Source organism: Ischnura elegans (genome assembly GCF_921293095.1).
Source record: "Ischnura elegans chromosome 13 unlocalized genomic scaffold, ioIscEleg1.1 SUPER_13_unloc_3, whole genome shotgun sequence".
In the NCBI taxonomy this organism is placed as follows: domain Eukaryota; kingdom Metazoa; phylum Arthropoda; class Insecta; order Odonata; family Coenagrionidae; genus Ischnura; species Ischnura elegans.
This window is the reverse complement of record NW_025791659.1, coordinates 368,228-382,973: the sequence shown is the minus strand read 5'-3', so window position 1 is coordinate 382,973 and position 14,746 is coordinate 368,228. Positions and strand designations below refer to the sequence as shown.

Below are 14,746 nucleotides of genomic sequence, written 5' to 3'. Positions count from 1 at the left end.
CGGTGGTCAGAATCCCAACCACGGTTAACGGGAACTTGCGTTCACACCTCGTTTTGTAACCATGGTCGGGGCCAGCCCCCTAACGGGTGCTTTCCATTCGTCGACGCAAGTTGACTTGCGTCGACACAAGTCGTGTTTTCTGCTTTCCATTCGTTGGAGTTGCCGACACAGGCGGACTCACACCGACTCTGACGAAAAGCTGAGTTTGAGACAGCGGACAGACGAATTGCGCATGCATAGTTGTTTTGGCGCCTTTCACCTGCATTGCAACTGGAGTTGAAACATTTTTTAAATTAGTTATTGGCAAGTGTGCGATATGTTCAAGGTATGACGTTTTAAATAAATAGCTTAAATGCATTATAATAATGCATTTTTGTTAAATTTGCAGTAGTTATTATACAATTCTGAGATGATTCTTATTGTTATTTAAAATTTTGTGATTTTGAGTGATATTATTTTTAAATATACCTGCCATGCCTATAACTAAGTCGAATTATTTGCGTACAGTGCATCATTATTTTCACCGTAAAACGGTCTCGAGAACAATCCAAATGACCAATGACCATAATCCAACATTGGTCAACAATATAAACAAAAAACATTCCAGATCTTCACTCTGAATCACTTACATCGTTCTCTTTGGATAAATTTCCCGGTTTTCTAAACTCGTGTTCTACGCGCATCAACCACTGCGCATACGGTGCTTTCCATTCGTGGCTGGCTCGGAGTTGACTAGAGTTAACACAAGGTGACACGAGAGTCGCCTGAATGGAAAGCACCCAACGAGTCCTTCTTATTGGAGACAGGGATAACCTCAGAAAGCAACCTGTCATGGCGAAATGCGCAAAGAGGCACAAAACGCCGCGAAGTTAAAAATTAAGTGAAAATGAAGATATGTAGTTTTAAAGGTAAACAGGATTCGAAAGTGTTGTAATATATGACATATGTAACCGCAAAAAAATTGGGATATTTCTTTGCATAGATTGATACATATAAGTTAACATGTTTACTATATATGAAATAATATAAGTGAATATGTTTACTGTATATGATATGTGCATTACCGTGATACTTGAGAGCCATTCATATTCCAACGTATTAACTTATGTGTTATTCATATGATATGTATTTGGTATCTAAAATAACAGTAAGGCGTTAAGGATGAAAACGAAACAGTCTTTTGTAAACAAATAGTTTAATGACGAAAGATTAGATGAAATAAAGTTGGACAAAATCTTGAACAGCGTTCCGATGCACAGTGATAACCTCAAAAGCAACCTTTGTTGGCAGAACACGGAACAGTCCCTACGACTGTCAAAATAATTGAAAGAAATGCGTATTTAAGAACTCATTACCGTGATACTTGTGAGCCATTCATTTTAGATAAATGTTGCTTCATCGGTTGAATAAAATAAACACAAGCACAGTGCAACAACTCATTTCGATGGACTGGGATAACCTCAAGAGCAACCCATGTTTACAAAACGTATTAACTTATGTGTTATTCATATGATATGTATTTGGTATCTAAAATAACAGTAAGGCGTTAAGGATGAAAACGAAACAGTCTTTTGTAAACAAATAGTTTAATGACGAAAGATTAGATGAAATAAAGTTGGACAAAATCTTGAACAGCGTTCCGATGCACAGTGATAACCTCAAAAGCAACCGTTGTTGGCAGAACACGGAACAGTCCCTACGACTGTCAAAATAATTGAAAGAAATGCGTATTTAAGAACTCATTACCGTGATACTTGTGAGCCATTCATTTTAGATAAATGTTGCTTCATCGGTTGAATAAAATAAACACAAGCACAGTGCAACAACTCATTTCGATGGACTGGGATAACCTCAAGAGCAACCCATGTTTACAAAACGTATTAACTTATGTGTTATTCATATGATATGTATTTGGTATCTAAAATAACAGTAAGGCGTTAAGGATGAAAACGAAACAGTCTTTTGTAAACAAATAGTTTAATGACGACAGATTAGATGAAATAAAGTTGGACAAAATCTTGAACAGCCTTCCGATGCACAGTGATAACCTCAAAAGCAACCTTTGTTGGCAGAACACGGAACAGTCCCTACGACTGTCAGTGTAATTGAAAGAAATGCGTATTTAAGAACTCATTACCGTGATACTTGTGAGCCATTCATTTTAGATAAATGTTGCTTCATCGGTTGAATAAAATAAACACAAGCACAGTGCAACAACTCATTTCGATGGACTGGGATAACATCAAGAGCAACCCATGTTTACAAAACGTATTAACTTATGTGTTATTCATATGATATGTATTTGGTATCTAAATTAACAGTAAGGCGTTAAGGATGAAAACGAAACAGTCTTTTGTAAACAAATAGTTTAATGACGAAAGATTAGATGAAATAAAGTTGGACAAAATCTTGAACAGCGTTCCGATGCACAGTGATAACCTCAAAAGCAACCTTTGTTGGCAGAACACGGAACAGTCCCTACGACTGTCAAAATAATTGAAAGAAATGCGTATTTAAGAACTCATTACCGTGATACTTGTGAGCCATTCATTTTAGATAAATGTTGCTTCATCGGTTGAATAAAATAAACACAAGCACAGTGCAACAACTCATTTCGATGGACTGGGATAACCTCAAGAGCAACCCATGTTTACAAAACGTATTAACTTATGTGTTATTCATATGATATGTATTTGGTATCTAAAATAACAGTAAGGCGTTAAGGATGAAAACGAAACAGTCTTTTGTAAACAAATAGTTTAATGACGAAAGATTAGATGAAATAAAGTTGGACAAAATCTTGAACAGCGTTCCGATGCACAGTGATAACCTCAAAAGCAACCGTTGTTGGCAGAACACGGAACAGTCCCTACGACTGTCAAAATAATTGAAAGAAATGCGTATTTAAGAACTCATTACCGTGATACTTGTGAGCCATTCATTTTAGATAAATGTTGCTTCATCGGTTGAATAAAATAAACACAAGCACAGTGCAACAACTCATTTCGATGGACTGGGATAACCTCAAGAGCAACCCATGTTTACAAAACGTATTAACTTATGTGTTATTCATATGATATGTGTTTGGTATCTAAAATAACAGTAAGGCGTTAAGGATGAAAACGAAACAGTCTTTTGTAAACAAATAGTTTAATGACGAAAGATTAAATGAAATAAATGTGGCCAAAATTATCTGCAGTTCTTTATGGTCTAAGTTTACCAACCAACTCACTATCCCATATAGCACTAATGTCCCTGCATCACAATAACTTCCTCAGTACAGTTAATTATGCCATTGAATTCTGGGGGTCAGCAATTACTCTCCTAAACCAAGTGTTTTTTCTGCAAAACAGGGCACTCTGAACCATCTTGGGTATATCAAGAAGAGAATCATGTAGACCAGTGATTGTTAAGCTGGAAATCCTCACGCTTCCTGTGGCTCTTTGTAATACATGATCTTTGGACAAATAAATTTATTATTATCAAATATATATTTACAAAAGCCAGATGGTCTTGGGAATGCATGGGATAGGTCATATTGAGTTTGGGTTATTTTACAGAAATGCTACCAGATCATAAAAAAGGTACCTAATTGATAGAAAGCTCATAGTACCAAATTCCAAAGCACCTCCAAACTTCTTTGCAACAATAGGTTCTACCTCATGGTCCTCAGCTAGGTCTAATCTTATTCTAAGTATTTATAACTGATATTGTCAAGGTCTATAACCTGATTCTATGTTTCTTCAATATGCTGCTTGCATGGAAATCTTTTACAGAATTCAATGAATTAATGATTGAATAACCCTCCGAAACTGTGTTTGAAGCCTGGTGTTAGGACAATGTACACACTTACCTAAAACATTAAAAAATGTTTCTTAATGTCATTCTCTAGGAATAAAACTGAGTTAAGTGCATGGATTTATTTTTAGGAACTGCAGGTCTTTCAAAAATCCTGGATTTGTTTTTCATGCCAATTGTTGAAGTACCTGAGCAAAGTAATAAAAGAAATAGTATATAAAAACTATTCTATACTATAGTAACTATTCTATTATTTACATATGTGCACTCAAATTGCGCTCACAAAATATTCAATCAAATTCAAAATAGTCAATGTGAAGCCTTGTCGGATTGAGAGTCATCACTATCACATCACTGTCTGTGAATTCATTAACTAAATGGTCTTTCTCCCAATACTTTCACATAATAGAAGTCTTTCTGGTAGGTAGATGAGCATAACATTGACAGGTCGGAAGACAGCCCCCTTTCTCGTATGTAAACTCGGGCAGGAAAAATCATGAAAAAAGGAAATAATTTGTTAGAAAGTTCACAAACAAATGATTAATGGAGTTTTACACTAACTTTTTTGGCATGTCTAAGAGGGAGGATGAATTACTAGCAAATATATTATGTATTTGAATATTTCTCTGATAAAACAATGTGAGAATTTTCAACATGAGGTATTATAACAATTATGTATAGTAAAATAAATAAAATATAGCCAATAACAATTATAAAATACAATAAATAAAATATAACAAATAACAATTATAAAATACCATAAATAAAATATAACAAATAACAATTATAAAATACCATAAATAAAAAATAACAAATAACAATTATAAAATATATAAACTTAAGAAAAAATACAAAGAAACATAACAGCAGAAATGAAATAGGAAAGCGTGGAAAGGAGGGACTTATTTACAGAAAAGTAGTGACAAGTATGGCACAGAGAAGTTGAAGAGAAGAAGAAAATGAAAAATATAACATGCAGTCAACACACAAAGTGACCCGTAACTCATGGTAAATAATATACATAGTAAATAAATCAATTGTCCAGTACTGTTATCATGTCAAACATATACTTCCTATACTTGTCTGCATCAAATGGCTCTTTGATCAACCTTCCCTGTATTATTCTTTCAGCATACCAACAAATGAAAACTCCACAGCTATGACTGTCTCTCTGCTTAAAATGCTCTGGCAATGACACTTCCCAATCCCTTTCAGTGCATCCAAATGAGACACTAAGCACTTTAATCCATCTTTGAATGGCAAAATTATTAGTGTGGTGAATAACATCTGCAGCAGGGTCATAGAATTCTAATTTCCTTTCTAATGGCAAAGCAACAATAAGCATCCAGTGTGAGTTGCAAACATTGAGGGGAATGACTATTCTAGTAACACAGGAAAGGTCAGATTTACCAAAGATTGCCATTGGCCGGGATTGAGAGATTTTTCCTGTGACATATAGAGAAATAACTGGATCCACTGAAAAAACTGAAGGGACAGACTCAGCAATTTTCCACAAGAAAGCTGCGATGATCGTGTCATACAGCCAACCTCTCTTAAAATCAGGGAAGACTTTACGAATTGCACTGACTTCCTCCGGTGGTATTAGAAAATCTAAGGACTTCAATTCATACATTTTGACGGAGAATGAACCAACCTTGCAAACTTCCATTGATAGACTGGCAACATCTACAATTGGCTCAGTGAAGCTGCTCAGCTCATTAGATAAAAGTGATATTTTTATATCTTTCCTTCGGACATAACCAGGTCTTTTAAATAGATTAACCATGGGCCTTCTCTTCTTAATAGCAGGATGTAACTTCAGCTGAGGGCTGAGTTTGGCATTTGGAGGTACATCATGTGCTGATAATGTCCCCAAAGTGGAATTGCTTTGGTTGCATTCAATAGCACCCTGACACGTCTCCACCAGCACCTTTAATGATTTGCTAATGTAGGGAAGTAATACAGGAGAGCACTGCTGGCTTAAGATTTTCAATTTATCCAGGTGTTGACCAATGGCATGACTGTGTTGTACATTAATGTGCTCTAATTTGCAATCCTTAGAGGTGGAAACACTCTTAAAAAGTTTATCTGGAGGAAAATTTAGGATTGTTTCATGGATAGGTGCAGGAGTAGGTCTATTTCGGACAACAAATGAATGAACCTTATGTACATGTTTACAAAGAGCATAGTTGTTAGGACAAGAGCATGTATATAAGTGGCAACAAAGGTCCTGGCATGAAAACTCATTACACCTTATAAAACACAAGTCAGGGTAGAGACAATTCTGGGATATATTTTCCACCGTGCATATCGTAGATTGGTCATTTTGAGATTTAACATGCCAGACCTTTTCATCGGATGTTGAAAAAATTTCATCATCGGAAATTTTCAATCCTTTCATGTGGTCATTATTATAGGAGTTTTGAAATCCTAATGGAGGCTTCTTACTCATTCTTTTATATGCTAAACCTAAATGGACAGTTTTATGAATGGTAAGAAGCACCTGAATTAAATCATCAAGGCGCCTATTTACTTTTCTGTTCAGATAGTGGCTTTTCAACTTATTATGAAATGATTCAACGAACATATTGGTATCTGTAGCAGCATGAGGAAAATTTCTGTAACACATGGCCCACTTCTCTTTCTTGCTACAATAGTAATCTTTGAAATATTTTGTAAATTCACCAGCTTGATCAGAATATTTGGCTAAGAAAGAGTTTAGCATAGCATTAAATACAGTATCATTTTTTTCCTCAATCAAAGTTTCCAAAACTTCGTTGACTTCCGTAATCAGTTCCTTATTTTTAACTTTTTGGTGTAGGTTTTTATGCCAGTTCCTTTTCACATGCCACAAGCAAAGTAAATGTTTAGTTTTGTGACCAAATACCCCCCTCACTGCATTACCTAAGGCTTCATCACCATCTGTCATGACAGCATTTACATGCAAATCAGGGGACCTATCCATAATACTTTGCAATAAGTAAGTTAGTGTCTTCTCATCTAAATGGCTTGTGATGAAATGGGCGACAGGGTAACCAACACCATACTCATCTGGTACAATCAAGTTAAGAAAATGAAATTTGTACTGATTGGTGCCATGAGTAGAGTCTATGCATAGTATTCTACCACAGCCCTATATCATTTCTTTTAACTGAAGTTTCTGCTGAATACCCAAAACAAAAAGTTCAGAAGCGTGTGGTAAATTATCTAAACCCTTATTGCCTAATATTGTACCTGAGCCCATAGGTTTATAAACCAAGATCGAATCCTTACTTTCATCTTTCATTAAGTGCACAAGTAAATCAACAGCAACTGCATCAGCATCACTTAGGGTGCGATTCATAGACGACACTGAAATTGCTCACTTAACAAAGTCTCTCTTTACGGTAAAGTGAGACTTTAGCTAAAGTTCGATGCAGAGTCGTTTCAAGGATCTCACTTTATAAAGTGGCACTTTAGCTCCTAAAGTCTCGATCATGCATTGAAATTTTGAGTGTTGGCAATGAACGCTGCGAAAAAGTGAAGAAAAAGATGACACACGATTTTAAATGCGTACTTGTTTACAATTATTTCTAGCGACTGGGTTTTCGTGTTGTATTTTGCTAAGATTTTATTAAGCTGCATTTTCTCGTTTTCTCATATTATGTGCGAATGTAAATGAATACTGCATCATTGAAAGATTTTCCCCACTACCTTTTTTGTACGTTAATGACTGAGTTAGCTGAATAAAAGCTCACTAGTAATTAGCTTCGTGCATTGGTAATGCCCTTCCATGTTTCCAGCGATGTAAATATTCAAATGATGAAATTTTCACGACATTTTCTATGATTAACTGCAAACGGTTGTTAGGACTACATGCTAGGCGAAGTTTGATGGTGTACTTTCATTGAAGGTGGGTGAAATAGTGAAATTCTCTCGCGTTACCTTGAAACTGTACCAATTATTTGAAGATATACCGATCAGTGGTTGTCTCAGTTGGACGCATATTTTGAATGAGGTATGGGTGTTTGCTGAATTCTTTTCTGCTTACCAATATTTTAATTCTTAGAATGTTGAGCTAAGGCGTTACTATACTAGAGAAATGGACATTCAAGAATACCCACATCATCAAAAACCAATGAATGAATGGCCACACAGTGAAACATTTTGAATGTGAGAATGGATTTATATCAATAAATATCTCTTTGTCTGCTTCAAATGATGCCTCGACATATGTGAATACCTAACCCGAGTATCCATTCACGAATTTTGTAGTAAAAAATGTCTGTGATGCTGTGTAAATGAAATTTCATAACAATCCTACATCCTCGAGAAAACATTGCTTTGCTGCAAATAATATGATTATGAAGGAAAGTATGTTTTAATTTTTTTGCTGCCTTTCATGACGAGATCTTATATCATCATTATAAACATTCAAAGGCATAGTCGAAAAAGGAAACAGCTGAAACTCGACTCAATATAGTTTCAAAATCACGGAAACATGTTAAACGTGATATGGAGGCATACGGCAAGAGTGCATTAAGCTAAATTTGAATAAAAACGCTTAAAATGCAATGCAAGGTATAGAAGCTAGCATTTGGCTGACCAAACGACATGAAAATCAAGTCTTCGCGTACGAAGGCTATTGACGCCAATGTAAACAGAATTTTGCTATCATATTCAAGTATCTTAGGAAAATCATGGAACATAAACGCATAAATAACAGAAGTACTTAACAATTAGCTTGTGTACAAATGCAACATAAATTATGCCAATATGTCCAACCACTTACTGTGTTGTAATTATCACACGACCGATAGAGTTAAACTTCGAAACTTAAGAAATGGGTCATCTCTATCAATACCGACACGATATATTTTCAGGGAAAAGACATATATTACGCGTCTGGTTATTTCTTGAAACACGCCACTCTGCTGCTGTGTTCTCACCAAAAAATTAGTTCCTATTCATTTCCGTAACCCAAATATCTTCATATTTCAACTTCAATAACAACCGGTGCCGCCATATTTATTTATCCGTAAAGGACACTTTAGCCCTAAAGTGAGCTCCGGTTATCCGCTCCGAACTGAGATAACATAGAAAGTATCAATGAAATGGCTTTAAGGCGAAGCAGAGCTTGTACACGATGTAGTCTACTACTTAACTAGCCATCGGTGGGTCAGGAACCAAACATCAGAGGAGAAATCCGGAAATAAAAAGGAAAAATACCGTTGCTCCCCGCTTGAGGAGATTTGATTATGCATTTACTTACCAAGAAAACAGCTACTTATCGAGGGGAAACAGGGCAAAATAAAATTTGGGGTACCAATCTGAAACGAGAGAGCGTAGAGGGATAAATAAACGGAATCTTTGGAAAGGACGACTTGAAATCATATAATCAGTAAATATAGTGGGAACCACTTACCAAGAACAGAAAATCAGGAAATAGTCACGGACCAAATCAGCAGATAGTCACGGACCAAATGATGAATGGGCGATGCTGCGAAAAATAAGATAGCTTAAATACAGCGAATCTATTCACAGAGGAAATGTATTCATTACATGATTGATCAACGTACCACGACGCACGTGGTCTGCAGCAACAACAACACAACCAACTCGGCAACCGCAGGGTCTGTAGCACACTCAACCAACAGCAACACTCGGCAACTGCGCCAACTGCGCGCGGGAAAATAGTTGAAGAACAATCGGCGGGGAAACAGTTGAAGAGCAAACGGCGATTGGCAAACGGAGGTGGCGCTGTTATCAGGTTGCTTTCAGAGTCCTCTGGATGGCAGTTCTCTACACTACTCCCTCATAGGGTCGAGTCGTTCCATACACTTCCACTATAGGAATTGAGACGTCCGCCATTTTAGTTCTTCCGTCTCTATAGAGTCTTATGGGGGAAAGTGATATAATGCCAGTTTTTTCATAAATACGCGATTCCTGTTGCATTTTCGGTAATTATAAATTATAATATATTCAGTCTTGAGGTACTAGGAACACTTTAATATCAATTTGTAAATTTTAAATCGTGAAAAATAACAAATATTCGCGCTTCAGTTAAGTTTTGATTCTTTTCACAGGACGTTTTTCTAGATATGAAACTCTCATATTTATGTCTGAAACAGGGTAAATTATTTCCAAAACTACTATTACTGCTCTTAGGGCTACTATATAGCGATTTTTTCTAGTCAAAGGAATAATTTCAGATTTTGAAAAGTCCAATATCAGCTGAGAGAGAATTGTTATCTTCTGATCGGAAGAGATGTCGCATATAATATCCGAGTAAACTTCCATGAAAACAGCGCTATGGATATTATACGAGGAATTTGAGGACAAGTCTGGTCAATTTTTAGTGCCGACAAATCGGAAATATTATCCTACCCCAAAATTAGACAAGAAAAACTACAGAAGTCACAAGCTGACATGCAATTTTTGTACTTTTCACGAGAGTTGCAGATCATAAAAGATATCATCAAAGGAGGTACATAAAGGAATAAATCACATTTTTCCAAAGTATATAATGTACACACACCAGAAATGTTACATTTTAAGATTTCCAGAATGATTTAACAATTTCATTGAAACTATGATTATTTACATAATGCAAAATAAACAAAATAAATAAATCTGAAGTGCACATGATGTAACATTTCTATTAAAATGGATTCAAATTAGTAGGAGAGAATGATGTACAGGTGATGACAACTGCCACACATCTTGCATTATTCTCAATTTTGCTATGTTCCTTTACCACCCATGACATTGACTACTCGAGTATATGAACCTGTAATTAAAAATATAAATAAAATTTCGTTAATTACACCAAAAGCATTAATTCACAAGTAATTTTAATGAACAGCATCTCAGTGATACATCAAATTCTCACAATCAACAGTCATGATAAAGTTCTATAATGTGTAGATGTTTATTAAACATGCAATCACTTGTTTCTATATCATATTTCATGGTTTGAGCAATAGGAAATTAATAAATTAAATTTCAATTGGCAGACAACTTTCGGGAAATTAATTCTATTACCAAGATGGCAATCTTCCTGTCAGCATACAAAATTATAAAAAGGAATAATATGACATTAACATTCCACAACACTGTTACTCAGTGGCATATCTACGGGGGGAGGAAGGGAAAGATCCCTCCACAAAGCCTCAGAGAAATAAAAAAATTATTTATAATTATTTTATATATTGAACTGCATCGACTAAAAGTTAAATCTTTAGTGCCAAAATGATTTCAAATGTATTTCCAGGAATGTTATTCTTCAAAAATTTTCTTGGACTGCTTCGTTGTCTGATTGGGGGGGGGGGTGCCACCCCAGGCCATCCTATCCTTCCCAAAGCATATTCCTACATTACGCCATTGCCATTACTCCTTGACACAAATATTTCAACATTTATCAGATCATCTAAAAATATTATCAAATTGAAGACATACAGTCATATTAAACTACTCCATTGCCTAATCTCGACCATCGTATGCTCTCCCCCTTTAAAAAATATTTACATTTTAAAACATTCCAAACAGCGGAATAGGTTCATAGATTTCACATTTAATAGGTATTCTCAAACGTATCCCATATTTTAACCCCAGAATACTGTTTAGCAAAGAATTCATGTCAATGGTGAAGGTACCCCCCAATTAATGACCCTCATTATAACGATGAACACCATTTACCTATCTCCATTAATACAATCATGGAATGTGTCATACAGTTTCCTCCGGTATTACATCCATTATAATAACATTCAGACCAGGATTAAGTAGTCAATAGTTATGGAAAAAATTGACTGTATAAGAGGAATCTCAGAATAGTAGTGAATTTATGCACAGCAAGACCAAACTTGCTTATCAAAAGAGACACTAGTAATTATGAAGAACAGATTTCAACCCCAGAAAACTGTTCAGTGAAGGGTTCAAGTCAATGTTCATGGTACCCTCAAATCAATGAGATGAACAACATTTACACTCTCCATTAACACCGTCATGGAATATATATTCCTTTAAGTACAACATATAATGTAGTAATTTGCCAAAAGGATTAAGCAATCCACACTTCTGGAAAGAAACTAACTTAAAAAGAGGAATCTTTGAATTGCAGTGCATTTATGCACAAAAAAACTAAACTTACCCATCAAAAGAAGTATTCTCAATTATGAAGAAGAGACTTGGCACTAGAAAAAGCTTTGAAAGCAACTGAAGCTATACCAAGAAGGGCAAGTATCGAAGGAAAAATAAATATATTGGCCTATGCTGCTGATGTAGCCTTAAAAGCCTATAGTAAAAGTAACCTCAAATCAGTAGCCCAAGTAGAATAGTAATAAAAGTAGGATTACAGGTAATTGAAGATAAAACTAAATATATGAAAATTGGAAGAGTGGCAGAGCCTAACATTTCTCTGCTGGTATTTGGTAGTCACCATTAACTGCCAAAATGAAATAGATGAAGAGATACAAATGGGGATAAATTAAGCTAATAGATGCTACAGGAGCCTATCAAAATTATCATAGATTCAACCTCTCAATATACCAACTCCAGGTATATATCAACTCAAGATAGATAAAAATTAGAATGTATACTATCATAATACAGCAAGTGCTCTTAAATGAGGCTGAGGTAAAGACCCTAACAAAGCAGCCTTAGAAGAAGTAAATAACTGTTGGAAATTAAATATCGAGAAGGATATATGGTCCAACATTTGACGAAGGGGTTTGGAGAATACTGAAAAACATAGAGCAGGAAACTTCATAAAACAAGATATTGTCACTGTGATCAGAAGTAGGAGAATTGCATGGCTTGGTCATGTAAGAAGAAGTGAGGAGTGTGGAGAGGTCAACCAGAGGGAAGACACCCACAAGAAAGACCAAGACTAAGATGCAATGACCCAGTGTTTGAGGGCATGGGATGAGTTGGGGAAAAGGTTGACATTATGGAGGACAGAGGAGTCTGAAGAGACAACTTGTTGGTGAGGCCAAATATCGACTTGGATTTGAGTATGGGATCATATTACTTGCAATATTTAATTTGATTAAACATGTTTTTGGCTTGAATTCCCCCCTCTCTAAGAACGACTGTTGCACTTATTTGTAATTTGATTTCAGCATTAATCTCATGAACATAATAACATTTCATACATACTAATTTCCTCTGCAAAAATAAGGGGGTACTTCGTAACTGGAACTTTAAAACTTGACTGAAGGATAAAAAGCAGTGGCTTCATAGTATGTGGTTTACAATATCATTGATTAGAAAATTCAACCATGTTGCAATGACCTATTGCAAAATTATTTTAACCATATGCTGAAGTAGAAAATTGAAAGTAAGAATTACAACTCTACAGCATGCTTAAAACACTCTGTTGTACTTCAACCATACAGTATAGCAGGCCCTTATAATGTATTCTACTGAAGACAAAATGATTCTTTGGTGTTCTATTCAACAAATACGAGAACTAAACAAGAAACCCAAAAATTACATTTAAATATGAATTATCTTCTGCATGTTTATCGATGAAGCCATAATATCTTTGGAAAAGAATGATGCCAATCTTAAAATGATAAAAATTCAGCCAATTGGTGATGTATAAAAAAGTAAAGCTTATACTACAATTAAAGTTAAGTTCGAACTCAAAGAGAACCAATGTGTCTAATATTTATATGCCACTTTCATTATGAGGTTTTTGGCTTTTACTTTGCAGTGCACCATTTTCCTGTAGAAACTCTAATGAATTACCTTCAACAAATATATTCAAAGCTACAGACACTAACCTCAACCCTTAAGAAACAAATAAATAGCAATGTGGTACCCTATTCATACATACTGGTGAGAAAGGGTAGTTGAACGTTCAATGTCAGGGTATTTCGTGTAAAATGTAGAACTTGCCCAATCAGTAATTTTAGCATCGTGCACTAGTTCTTCCTATGTTGCTCCCTCGCCAAATGACACCCTTGGAACCTGCTTGAACAGCAGCAGCAACATGCAAGCGATAATGCAAATCAAATTTATTAATTTATTCCAATGGTAAACATTACTAATCACTAGAATATAGAATCAACGCAAAAGGAAATGGCAGAAAGTCCCCCTACGGCTTAGGATAAACACCATAAATGGATTTAGGAGTACAATATCCTAGGTTTATCGTAACATATCACTAAGAAATGCATTTAAAGAAGTTTTTATTGCAACAGAAATCATGATATCTCCAAGATATCATTAAAACCGTATTATTTTCACACAATACCACATCGGGTCTTGAATAAGTTATATCTACACATTAACAATAAGCTTCCACTCCACTCTTGACAATCACTATTTATAAAACATTTATAAAAGCACAATTAAACGCACAGGCTTAATAAAAGTAAATATAAAAGTAAAACAATAAGTTCTAGAGAAATGTACATGAATAATATACGCACTGACAATAACGCATTGAAATTGAAATGGTGTACGAAGAAATAATCAAAAACTCCTAGTTATCCATAGCCATATTTTTTTAATAACTCTCAATAATTAGGCATGAATGGTACCGTCCTCTTTGATAATCACTGAAGCCATTTCAGAAAAACCTAATTAATTATATAATTCCATATTTTACAATTAGGTACTAAGCTCGAATACGTACCACAAGTAAATATTCGGCCAAAGATGTTGAAACTTCAAGTAAACAGGAGCAGACAGCAGTATAAGCACTGGGCCACGACAAAAGTTCGGTGTTGATGTATTTTTCCGTTTTAACCAGCCCTAGGAATGTAATCCTCTTCAAACAAAACTGGAATTAAAAATTCGGAATGAGTCAAGGAAAAGATTAGTCGCAAAAGCGACTCGTCGAGATTTTAATTGCATCCTAAAATTAAGGTAGTTTGAGCGAGATAGATCCGTAGTCACAACAGCGACTGTATCTTCTCAAACTTTACAAGTATCAAGAGTTTTTAAGGTTTTCGATACA

General features: G+C 35.3%; 1 long non-coding RNA gene across 1 annotated transcript; it reads right to left on the bottom strand.

Annotated features, from left to right (window-relative positions):
• Window positions 1-10,507: 10,507 nt before the first annotated feature.
• LOC124172872 lies at window positions 10,508-14,463 on the bottom strand. Its single transcript, XR_006868306.1, has 3 exons — window positions 14,423-14,463; window positions 13,619-13,752; window positions 10,508-10,567 (listed from the first exon to the last, which is right to left on the bottom strand). It is a non-coding gene; the product is annotated as an uncharacterized LOC124172872 (long non-coding RNA).
• Between the last annotated feature and the right edge of the window lie 283 nt (window positions 14,464-14,746).